Source organism: Mustela nigripes, chromosome 4 (genome assembly GCF_022355385.1).
Source record: "Mustela nigripes isolate SB6536 chromosome 4, MUSNIG.SB6536, whole genome shotgun sequence".
NCBI classification, from domain to species: Eukaryota; Metazoa; Chordata; class Mammalia; order Carnivora; family Mustelidae; genus Mustela; species Mustela nigripes.
In genome coordinates, this window is record NC_081560.1 from 177678825 (window position 1) to 177689377 (window position 10553).

Genomic DNA, 10553 nt, shown 5'->3' on the forward strand with positions numbered 1-10553 from the left:
GTACCCAGGAGCTTAAACTCTCCCTGGAGCCTTTCAGCGAAAGAGGAGGTAAGTGGGTTTCCCCTGAGGCACAGAGAGAGCATGAGGATGGGGAAGGCTGGATCTCCAAACTCTTGAACTTGGGCTGCCGAGGGGCTTCCTACAGGGGAAGGAAGCCCACGTCCAGTCCGCGTGAATGGAACAAGACGTGGAAGGTAGCTTTCGGAGTGCGCTAAGGAGAAACTGACATTGGAAATGGAAGGAATGTTTGCAACAAAAATGCAGGATAGAGGAAGAGGAACAGAGGCCAGAGCAGGGCCCCGAGGGGACAAGAGCAGCAGTGAGCACAGGGAGACACAGAGCCGGCAGAGAGTCTGCGGGCCCAGGGCTGGGCGCCCCTGGAAGAGAGTGGTAGGCGGCGGGTGCAGGTAGGGTCCGGAGACAGTGAGTGGAAGCTTCTTTCATGCCTCTAAAAGGCCTGAGCCTGGAGAAGCCAGAGCCTGGGGTCCACAGGCTGGTCCTTGAGGCCCGTAGGCTCACCAGGCCTCTCCACCTCCCTGTGCCCTGGGGTATTGATGACCTCAACCCAAGTCCTTGTCTCACAATTTCTCACGACCCACAGAGAACGAAGCAGCAAACCCTGTCTCTGTTACCACAGATGCCCCCACTCTGGCCATCCCCAGACCCTCCGCCGCCACCGGCCAGAACCCCGCTGGCCCTGCTGCTCTCCTGGGGGCTGGACACCATGGCTCCACACCATGCCCCGGGGCGGGGCTGGACCTTTGCATGTCTAAGGGACATCATGTCACTCTGGCCCAAAGCCATCTGATCCTCCCTAGACAAATTAGCAGCTCTGATGTCCCTCCCTACCACTGCTCTACTCTCCAGACAACTGTTCCTGAACCCCTCCCGCTGCTGGGGCCTCCGGCCTCTCCCGAGTGTCCCTCAGCCTGGAACCATCTGCTTCATAGATGTACCTGGCCCCCGCATCTGGTCTCTGCTCAATGTCACCCCACCCCACCTTCCCTGACCGCCCCCTAAAGCGCACCCCCACATCTCCCTCTTTCTCTCCCCTTATCCTGATTTGTTTTCCTTCATAGCAATGATAACTTCCCATTATGGTTTTTTCTATTTTTCTGATGTAATCTATGTGCAGTGAGACCCACTCCTTTTAACCTAAAGTTCTCTGAGTATTGGCAAAAGCAGGCAATCCTATGGTCACAGGCAAGATGCAGAGTGTCTCCGTCATGGCCCCGAATTTGCTCACGCCCCCTTGGAGTCAAGCCTTCCCCACATCTTCCCTAGCACCCACCGATCTGTTTTCTGTCCTCATAGATTGGCCTTTTCCAGACTGTCACATAAATGGAATCACTAGCATGTGGCTTCTTTCGCTTAGGGTGATGTATGTGGGATCCGTTCATGGTGTTGAATATCATAGCTCCATCCCTTTGATCTCGGCCTAACATTCTATTGTGTGCATAGACCACGGTTCGTTTATCCATTCCTGCTTGAGACCATTTGGGTGGTTTTTAGTTTGGGGTGAATGTGATTGATTACAGCTGCTCTATTCACTTGTGATCAAGTTTTTGTGTACACGTAAGTTCTCATTTGGGGGCTAAAACCTAGGAGCCGGGTTGCTGAGTCACATGGTGTATGCATGTTTAACTTCGTAAGAATCTGGCAAAGCCTTCTCCAGAGGGGTCAGACCATTTTAGATGCCCACCAACAATGCACAAGGGGCGTGTTGGTTTGTGAGACGGAATCTGCAAACAGCGGCCAGACGGAGACGACGGAGAGCCCCAACCCACACCCCCTTGGCCACAGCCTGGCCCCAGTGGTCCAGACCTGATCGGTGAGTACAGTTCCCTCTAGTGCTGCCCCCCTTCTAACTCAGGACCCCCTGAGAAAGCCAGATATGCTCCCCTAACCAATCACATGAGATGCCCCGCTTCTGGTTAGCTGCCTGCAGCTCCTCAGAGCCAGCAGCCTCCGGGCGGAGCCCACGGGAAGCCTTCCGCCTCGTCCACTCTAAAGCTGTCCCACCCTGCCTGCCTTCGCCTCTCTGGCAAACCAGGGTCTTGCTGACCCCTTGCCATAGGGAGCTCCAAGTACGCAGCCTCCATGGGTGGGCTTCCTGTTCCTTTCCAGGTTTGTGTGAGCCCTTGGCCCACTTCCTTCTGGTCAGGCAGAATCTACAGCTCAGGGAGTTGCCAGGCAGTGGGGTCTGGAGATCTGGACTGTTCCCTAGTCTCTGCAGGGGAAGGAGGACCCCAACATCCTCCTCTCCAGACTACCCGCCTTCTGGTCCCCTGCTCCCTGGCCCCATCTGAGCCACTTCTGTCCCCGACAGGGAGAGGGTCAGGGGATTGGGGCCAGCTCGGGGGGTGGCAGGGAAAGCTTTGCAGTTCTTCTCAAGATCTTGTTTGTTGTGAAAGAGCACGGAGCCAGTGGGGAGAAGAACCTACAGGAAAAGACTCTTTCTGAGACAGCCAGAATCTTCTCTACTTCTAGAAACTGCCTCATAAGTAGGGAGGGCAGTTAGACTAAATATCATACTGTCCCAAATGCTGCCAATTTGGGAATCTCCTCCAGCTGTGCCTTCCCCCTGGGAAGAGAGATTTGGAAACCCTTGGGCTGAAGCGGCTCCGAGCGCACGTCAGCTCCAGGACTTTCCAAAGGCCCTTCTGGAAGTCAGGTTTCAGAATTTGGACCTGTAGTAGCAAAAAAGCGGGTGCCCCAGATCTGGATGAAGTGGGGATTTGGCCCTGGTCTCCCCAGAGCCCGAGCCCCAGGATACCTGCTGGGGGACCCCGGAGCCCTAGAGGTGTCCGCTCTAAAGCAAACAATAGAAACAAACAACAGAATACAACTTTCGGTGTCTGTCTCCCTTTGTGAGGGATTTTGTTTTGTCACTGCGATATCAAGGTTTATTTTCTTAAAAAAAAAAAAAGTCTGACTGTGGCTTCATCAGCAGTTGTTAAAAAAATACCTCCATTTCACCCCAGACTAAGTATCTAATGATCTGCAAACAAAGATTTGAAGATGCTACTTAACAGGGCTCTGATCCTTTTGTAATATGATCTGTTTCACCCTCTCTGTTCAAAACCCGGCAAATGAGTTAAGCAGGTGCAGCGGGGAGAGAGGGAGAGTCCACACTCCCCCTGAGGTTTGTCCCAGGAGATAACTCAGCTCGAAGAGATCTGAGTGGCAAGCAGATGTAGGCTGTCTGTGAACAACAAGGCTTTCGTGGGTGTGAGCTCTCTCCTGTCCTGCAGGGGATGATACAGCAAATCCTCCCAGTGCCCCCAACACAATCATACGGCAACTCACAGGCTCTGGGCTTCCTTGGGCAGCCCTGGATGGTTATTCCAGACACACAGGTTGAAATTGCAAAAGAACTGGACAGAATCACAAAGCTTGAAACAACTTCACCCATTGCCTAAGACTTTTTCATCGTGTTTTTGGCGGAAAGAGTTTTGTATACGGCTTGTTTCATTTCTACTTGGTTAATTTGCTATTTCATTAACTTATCTGGCAACTCTCCATGTAGGGTATACTCCATCAAAGTTTATTTCTGGAGGAGAAATAAAGACAGTTAAGTTACTGGCAATGAATGAATGAATGAATGAGCGAACAAAAGAATGATTTGACGGACACCGAGTTCTTGGCATGTGCAGGTGTTAGGTCAGGGGTCTTCACATTTGCTCTTCTTATCTGTCTAGCAAAGACTTCTTGTGAAGCGGCCTTACAGACCAGGAAACAGGGGCTTGCTCAGGATCACCGAGGGGCCAGGATGGAGTATGATCTCAGCTACGAGGGCACCCGGGGCCAGTGAGGTCCTGGACATGGAGGACTAGAGAGCTCATCACGATGGGCAGTGTGGGCTGTTCTCCCCTCGTGCAGCCCTGGGGGGAAGGAGCTCTTGCCCAGCTGGCTGCTGAGCCACAGACGGAGCCCTGCAGACGGAGGCGAGAGGCACTTGCTGAGGAAGGGATCCCTTGCTTTCCTTCCCTCTGAAGTTTTCCCCTAGAGCTTCACCGATGATATTCTGAGCCCTGACATCTTCCATCTCCTGCATCAGTAATGAACGGCCTCACAGGCCTCTGCTGCTTCTGCACTGCGTTTCCCTGACCCAGCACTTTTTCTTCGGTGCATTATTTTCCCCTAGATTTTCAAATTCCCCATGGACAATAATCAGACAGCGAGCTCCCCACACTTGGCAAGTTTTTGAGTTTTAATAAAAAATCATGTTTATTCCTGTAAAGACTTTTTTTCCCCTTTCCCTGCGAATTCTCCTAACAAATGCAGTTTTTGCTCGACTCAGGCTTTATCTTGAGTTTGGTTTCTTAAAGCGGACTCTGTCCCCAGGTTCTTTCTGGTCTCGGGAGCCTGGAGCCTGCTCTGTGTCTCCAGGTTTGACAGCCCCTGACCTGGGGGAAGATGTGCATTATCCCCCTTCTGGTTTTCAGTCTTTGTGTGTCCAGAGGGATTTAGAACATCTGCGGTAAATGGGAAGAGAAAGAAGAAAAGCGCCACCCCCCCACAACCTGCACAATCGCTGCCGGGGGCCCAGGCATTCTCCTTACAAGGCATTTGAACGTCAAGTGTAGTTTATACGACAAATGAGGGCACTGTGTGTTGCATTCAGCAGCTGTGGAGGCACAGGCCATCTGCAGTGTCTAGAGCCCCCAGTTCTGTCCCAGGGTTCCCTGGGCAAGGGGGCACCCCCACTGCTGCCACCACATTCAGGGGAGATGAAGTTCACAGGGGAGCGGTACCCCCTGCCCCCAGCCCTTCCCCCGCCCCAGCCACAGCAGGTCACCGGAAGCAGTGTCCTCCTTCTCTCCCTCAGTGAAGTAGGGGGAAAAGGGACAATAAAAAGGCAGCAAGCAGGGAGTAAGGATGCTGGAATGCCCACCGGTGCCTGAGGACTCACTAGGTGCGGGGTCTGGGGCACAGACGGGGACTGTGGATGCCACTTCCAGAATGGTCCCGAATCCCATTGTCGTAATGGCGAGCTGGAGTAAGAAATAGGTATCGGAAACCCTGGAATGGGACGTACTGGGTCAGACCGGGTTAGGAGCCCGGCAGCGCTGGTGTCATCCCCCAGCTGAAATTCCATTTCCGCTCTCACTAGCCTGTGACCATAGGGATGTTTCTTAACCTCTCTGAGCCTCAGTTTCCCCCTTTGTACAAAGGAGACAGTGCCTACTGTTCAGGTCTGTCCCAACGAATACATGAAAAACGCATGTTGCTGGTTTCTGCAGAGACAGGTAAATGGCGGCCCCCTGCCTGTGCTGCCTGCTACTACGTCTTCTCACTACTCCTCATTGCCAGGCAAGCGGGTCATAAGTTACTGGGTGAGCACAGGGACAGCAACCAAGGACCCCAGCTCCGGGCTGAGCCGGCTCTGTATCCATGGACAAATTATTAATCTCTCAAGGCTCCGTTGGCTCATCTACCATGGGGGGTGCCCGTAATGTTTACATCACAGGACAGCAGCAAAGATAATAAGAGGGGATGCCATGAGTGTTCCCCAAATGTTGGCTCTCAAGATGGCTCTTTAATGACTATTACGAAGTATCAGTCCTAAAGCAGGCTCAGAACTATAAAGGTGAGTGGACGTGAACCTTGATGTTTCCCTGCGCACACACAGTGGGCAAAGAGAGGGCCCTCTTTCCTGGAGTTGGGGAGGTTGAAGACTTCCAAAAAGGACTGAAATGACTGTCCCAACCTCTGTCCCCAAGGTTTCAAAGGTCAGTTTTACACAGTGGTTGGACCTAGAGTTGGGGCTGGTATGGAATTGACAGGGCACAGGTGTCTGTTTATACTGAACATGAAAAAGAACTTTTTAAAATGAAATTCCATCTTTTCGATAAAGTAATATATTCACATCATTTAAAAATCAAAAGGAAAACTTAAGTCCACACAAAAACCTGCACACACACATCTACAGCAGCTTTATTCATAATTGCCAAAACTTAGAAGCAGTAACGGTGTCTGTTAGTGGGTGAATGGACAAAGACACTGTGGTCCATCCAGACAATAGATTATTCGTCGGCACTAAAAAGAAATGAGCTCTCAAGCCATGAAAAGACGTGAATGGGTCTTAAATGCATACTATTAGCTGAAAAAAGTCAACCTGAAAAAGCTAAATAGTATGTGATTGCAACTGTGAGACATTCTGGAAAAGGCTGCACTGTAGCCTTTAGACTGTAAAAGGATCAATGGTTGCTGGGGTTGGAGTGGAGAGGGATGAATGCGCAGAGCACAGAAGGCTTTTGGGGCATTGAAACTACTCTGATTGATACTCTGATGGTGGACACATATTATAACATTGGTCCAGACCCAAACACCTGTAGGATGAACCCTGAGTTAAACGATGGTCTCTGAGTGATGGTGATGTGTCTGTGTAGGTTCATGGACTGTAACACGTTCCACGCTGGTTGGGGATGTTGGTGGGGAGGCCAAGGGTCTCCTAAATGGAAAATCTCGATACCTTCCTCTCAATTCCCTGTGAACTTAACAAAAGTCTTTTTTTTTTTTTTTTTTTTTTTTTAAATCAAAAACATTCAACCAAGGACACAGAGACAAATTTTGCTCACACCCATTCTCGTCTATCACATCTCACCTGCCACATCCACATGCACTTTTATTAATTAGTTGAGAATTCATGCACTCTTTCTTCATCCACATCCGATCAAATGCAAATATGTTCTTTTCCTCCTTTTTTTACTCAAAATGTAGCATACCTTATACACTGTTGCATACAATGTAGGGTTTGCTTTTTCTTCTTAAAACGTATCCTGGAGATGTCTCCGTGTCAGTGCAAGTTCTTGATTTTATGCTAGTGTGTGGTGGAACCACTGTGTGAATGGACCTTTGCTTAGTTATTCCCTACTGATGTACTCTTCAGCCATTTCCAGCCTTTCAAGACTACAAACAAGCTTCCTTGACTCGGCTTGACTGTATCTATGCGAGTTTGGGTATGCGTGAGAGTAAAGGAAGGATACCAACCCAGAAGTGGGACTGTTGAATCATACATTTGCAATTTTGGTAGATGTTACCAGATTGGTCTACACAGGGATGGTATCGTTTTGCACTCCCACTAAAAAATGCCCATTTGGCTACAGGTTTCCCATTCTTCTCAAGGTTTTGTGTTTTCACTGGTCTCCCAGGGAATCCATGGTATCTCTAGCATGATTTTAATTTCTCTCTCTTTCTTGCCTGAGGTTGAGTGTCTTTTCATTGGCATAAAGCTCATTTGTATTTCTTTTTCTAGAACTGTCTGGTAATGTATTTTGCCCATTTTCCAATTAAGTGGTTGTTCTTTCTCTTCTAGAAGTTGCTGCTATATTAAAACGATACACCCTCTCTCACCAGAGCAGGAGGGAGGAGAGCCGCCCATGAGCAGAGGCGTTGGCAGGAATGCAGTAGGGCCAAGGGCTGGACGGGCAGGTGCTCCTGGTAATAAGAGCCTTGTTAATACCACTGCCCATGTGTCAAGGCTAAGCTCAGATCTGACCTCTGCCAAGAAGCTTTCCCCGGTCTGCCCAGTTGGAATTCTCCCTGCCTATGAGCCTGCCTTATGTTGTTGAGTGTTCATAGGCTGGAAAGAGTGTTGGTGGGGAGAGGGAGCCTTGAAATCTACACACCCGCCTCCTTCCTTAGTCATGTCCCTCCCGAGTCTGGGCTTCAGTGTACACATCCGGATGATGGGAGAATTAGACAAAATTATTGTCTGGCAGATTCACTTGGGAGGCTTTTAATGCTTTACCGGCCTGGTCCCCACCTCAGACTTGAGAGGCTCAGAAGGAGGAGTAGCCTGTGTATTCTGAAGATTTTATTTATTTATTTGACAGAGAGCGAGAGTGCAGAAGGGGGAATGACAGGGAGAGACAGCGGGAGAAGCAAACTCCTTGCTGAGCAGGAAGCCTGCTGTGGGGCTCAATCCCAGGACCCTGGGATCATGACCTGAGCCGAAGGCAAACGCTTAACCGACTGAGCCACCAGGTACCCTGTGTCTTTTAATGTGTGTCCTTTGGTTGAGATGAATTGGTGAAAATGATGACCATTAGGGTCCTTCTGCCTCCAGATGTTTGGTCAGGGCAGGTCTCTGGTTTGAGCCCGTAACACTCCAGTCCGTGCCTCTTCCCAAAGGTGCCCGTATTCCTCATCGACACATAGTAGGCACTCAGGAAACGTCAGTGGAATCCAAAAAATGAAGTGTCTTCTTAAGTCTCATTTTCTTATTCCTGCTGCTTATGAAAATATATTGGTGGGAGAGAACAATTCTGTAACCTCTAAACTGTGTGGATTTCATCCATTTATAACACAAAGTTAATCTAACCCAAGTTAATCACCCTGAAGCTATTAGCCATTTGGAATCTCTCTCCAATGGGATGAGAGGTCATGTATTTGCAACCTGTGGGTTTTATGAATAATTGTTTCCTCTTCCCTGCTGAGCTTGTGTTTTCTTGATGAAAAATCCATGATTTTTTTTTTCCTCCCACCTGATCTGAGACCACTCTTCACATCTGGGGACATCTCGGAACTAGCTTTAATAACGCTGGCTTCTCTGACCTTTACATCTCTGCTGTCATACTTGTGCCCCTCGTAGAAAAATCCAGTGGAAAAATCCAGAGTGTGTGTCCAGCAAATGGCCTCCAGGGGAGCCTGGCCTGCGGGCTCACTGACTGCGTTTTCTCGTGCTTTCACATTTTAAATGCTCCTAAACAAACAGCCGGCACTGCTGGTCATTAGGGGAGCCGGGGACACAGAACCAGTGAGCCAGCCCAATTACTGGGGCGCGTCCAGCAGGCTTTCCGCTGCGGGTCCGGGCCCGCAGCACTTCAAGTGTAATCGGTGCTCTGGCAGCCTGAGAATTTGTTTCAGGCTTAATTAGCCTGAGGCTGCTACATGGACCCCAGCTTTGTCCCCTAAAGCGATGCACGGGGCCCTGCAGTCATGGAGGGGGTGAACAGCTTTAGCAAGGCCCCTTGAGGGATGAATAAAGCCTCCATGCTTGCCGAACCGGAGGCAAGTGGCAGGTACCGCCTGCTCCCCACACAGGTCACCTCGGGCTTGCTGGGGACGGTGGCAGGCGGTGTACCTGAAATGACAAAGAGCACATTTCTTTTTAATTTTCAGCTCCAGCCCGATGCTTTCCCATGTGACGTGTTCCTCCCATAAATCAGCCCGGAGAATAAAGAATGTGTACAAACAAACCTATCTTACCAGTCAGCTTTTATTCGCGCTGCTTTCTAGCAAAATACAGAGCTGCGTTTTCCCCACCCCAGGTCCCAGGAGTGGGTGTAAGGAGCGCTGGAGGGGAAAACAGATGCCAGGCTGGAACCCAGGCTCTGCCCTGGTGCACCGCGTGACTTCTAGCCTTAGTTTACCCATGGGGGGAAATGGGACTAATACTACCTATCCTATCCATCTCACTGGTCATTATACACATGGAGTGGAACCAATCTGGGCAAGGTGCAAAGTCATCCAAATGCATAGCGTTATTAATTTTGCTCTTTGAACTGGGGGTTTTCTTTCCTTGAGATCTCCTGTGGTGCACTGTTTTTCATCTGTCACGAAAATTTCATCAGAGCTGGTGTCTCTGGAAGCAGAAGTGAAGCCCACCTTGCTCATCTGTCACTATTTGTCGCATCTCCTGAAGATGATCTCTCTGCAGATCATGTGCCAATTTGTTAGGGGCAGCTATCCATCAAGGTGGAACCTTGATCATCCATCTTTAGACTGGAAGGTGCTGTCAACACAAAGCAGACACTTCCCCAAGGGGTAAGGAAAGACAAAAACAGCTCCTCTGAGAGGAAGCCACGGTGTGCTGTGACTCGTAGTGCATGTATTTGGGGAAGAAATTCCAGAGAGCAGAGGTGTGTTTGACACTACACACCCCTCCCCCCAACACCCAACCCGGTTCCGTGTATCTCTTGTCCAAATCTTAGCCCCCAAGAAGGAAGGTGTGATCTCAGGAGACTCTGGTCTTCTCTCCAGATACCTTAAATGTCAACATTATAATTGCTATTCAGCTCACAAAATTGGTGGAGAGTGTGGGGCTTTTGTGACCACTCAGACTTGAAGGAATTAGACATTTCTTGTGCCATGAATGTTCGAGTGTGCACTCTGTTCTGGAAGGACAGTGGTGAACAAGCCAGACAGAGCCTTTCTTCCAGGGATCCAGGAGTCCAGAAGGAGGTCAAGATGACAGGGAACAGACAATCTCTGCATCATGTGACATGGAGATGAACTGGGTTTTGGAGGAAGTGACTAATCGGGATGAGGAGATTCAGGGAAGCTGAGGAAATGTTGACCGGGGCTGGGCGGCAAGGCTGTGGGGGTAGGTGAGGGTTCAAGGCGAAGGGTGAGCAGGTGTAGGGCCCGAAGTGAAGGTAACGTGTACTGCATTAGGGCAGGGCTTCCCAAACCTAAGAACCTGTTAGAAATACAAATTCTTGGGCTTTGTGGCAGGTCTACAGAATCAGAAACCCCATGGGCAGGGCCCAGGGGTCTGTGTAAATAAGCCCTCGGGTGATGCCGATGCACATCCTACCCTGGGA

The 10553-nt window shown here is 50.0% G+C and overlaps 1 long non-coding RNA gene across 1 annotated transcript; it reads left to right on the forward strand.

The window, feature by feature from the left end:
- Positions 1 to 1622: 1622 nt before the first annotated feature.
- Positions 1623 to 9203, forward strand: LOC132015405 (uncharacterized). Its single transcript, XR_009403665.1, has 3 exons — positions 1623 to 1831; positions 7842 to 7992; positions 9130 to 9203. It is a non-coding gene; the product is annotated as an uncharacterized LOC132015405 (long non-coding RNA).
- The last annotated feature ends 1350 nt before the right edge of the window (positions 9204 to 10553 follow it).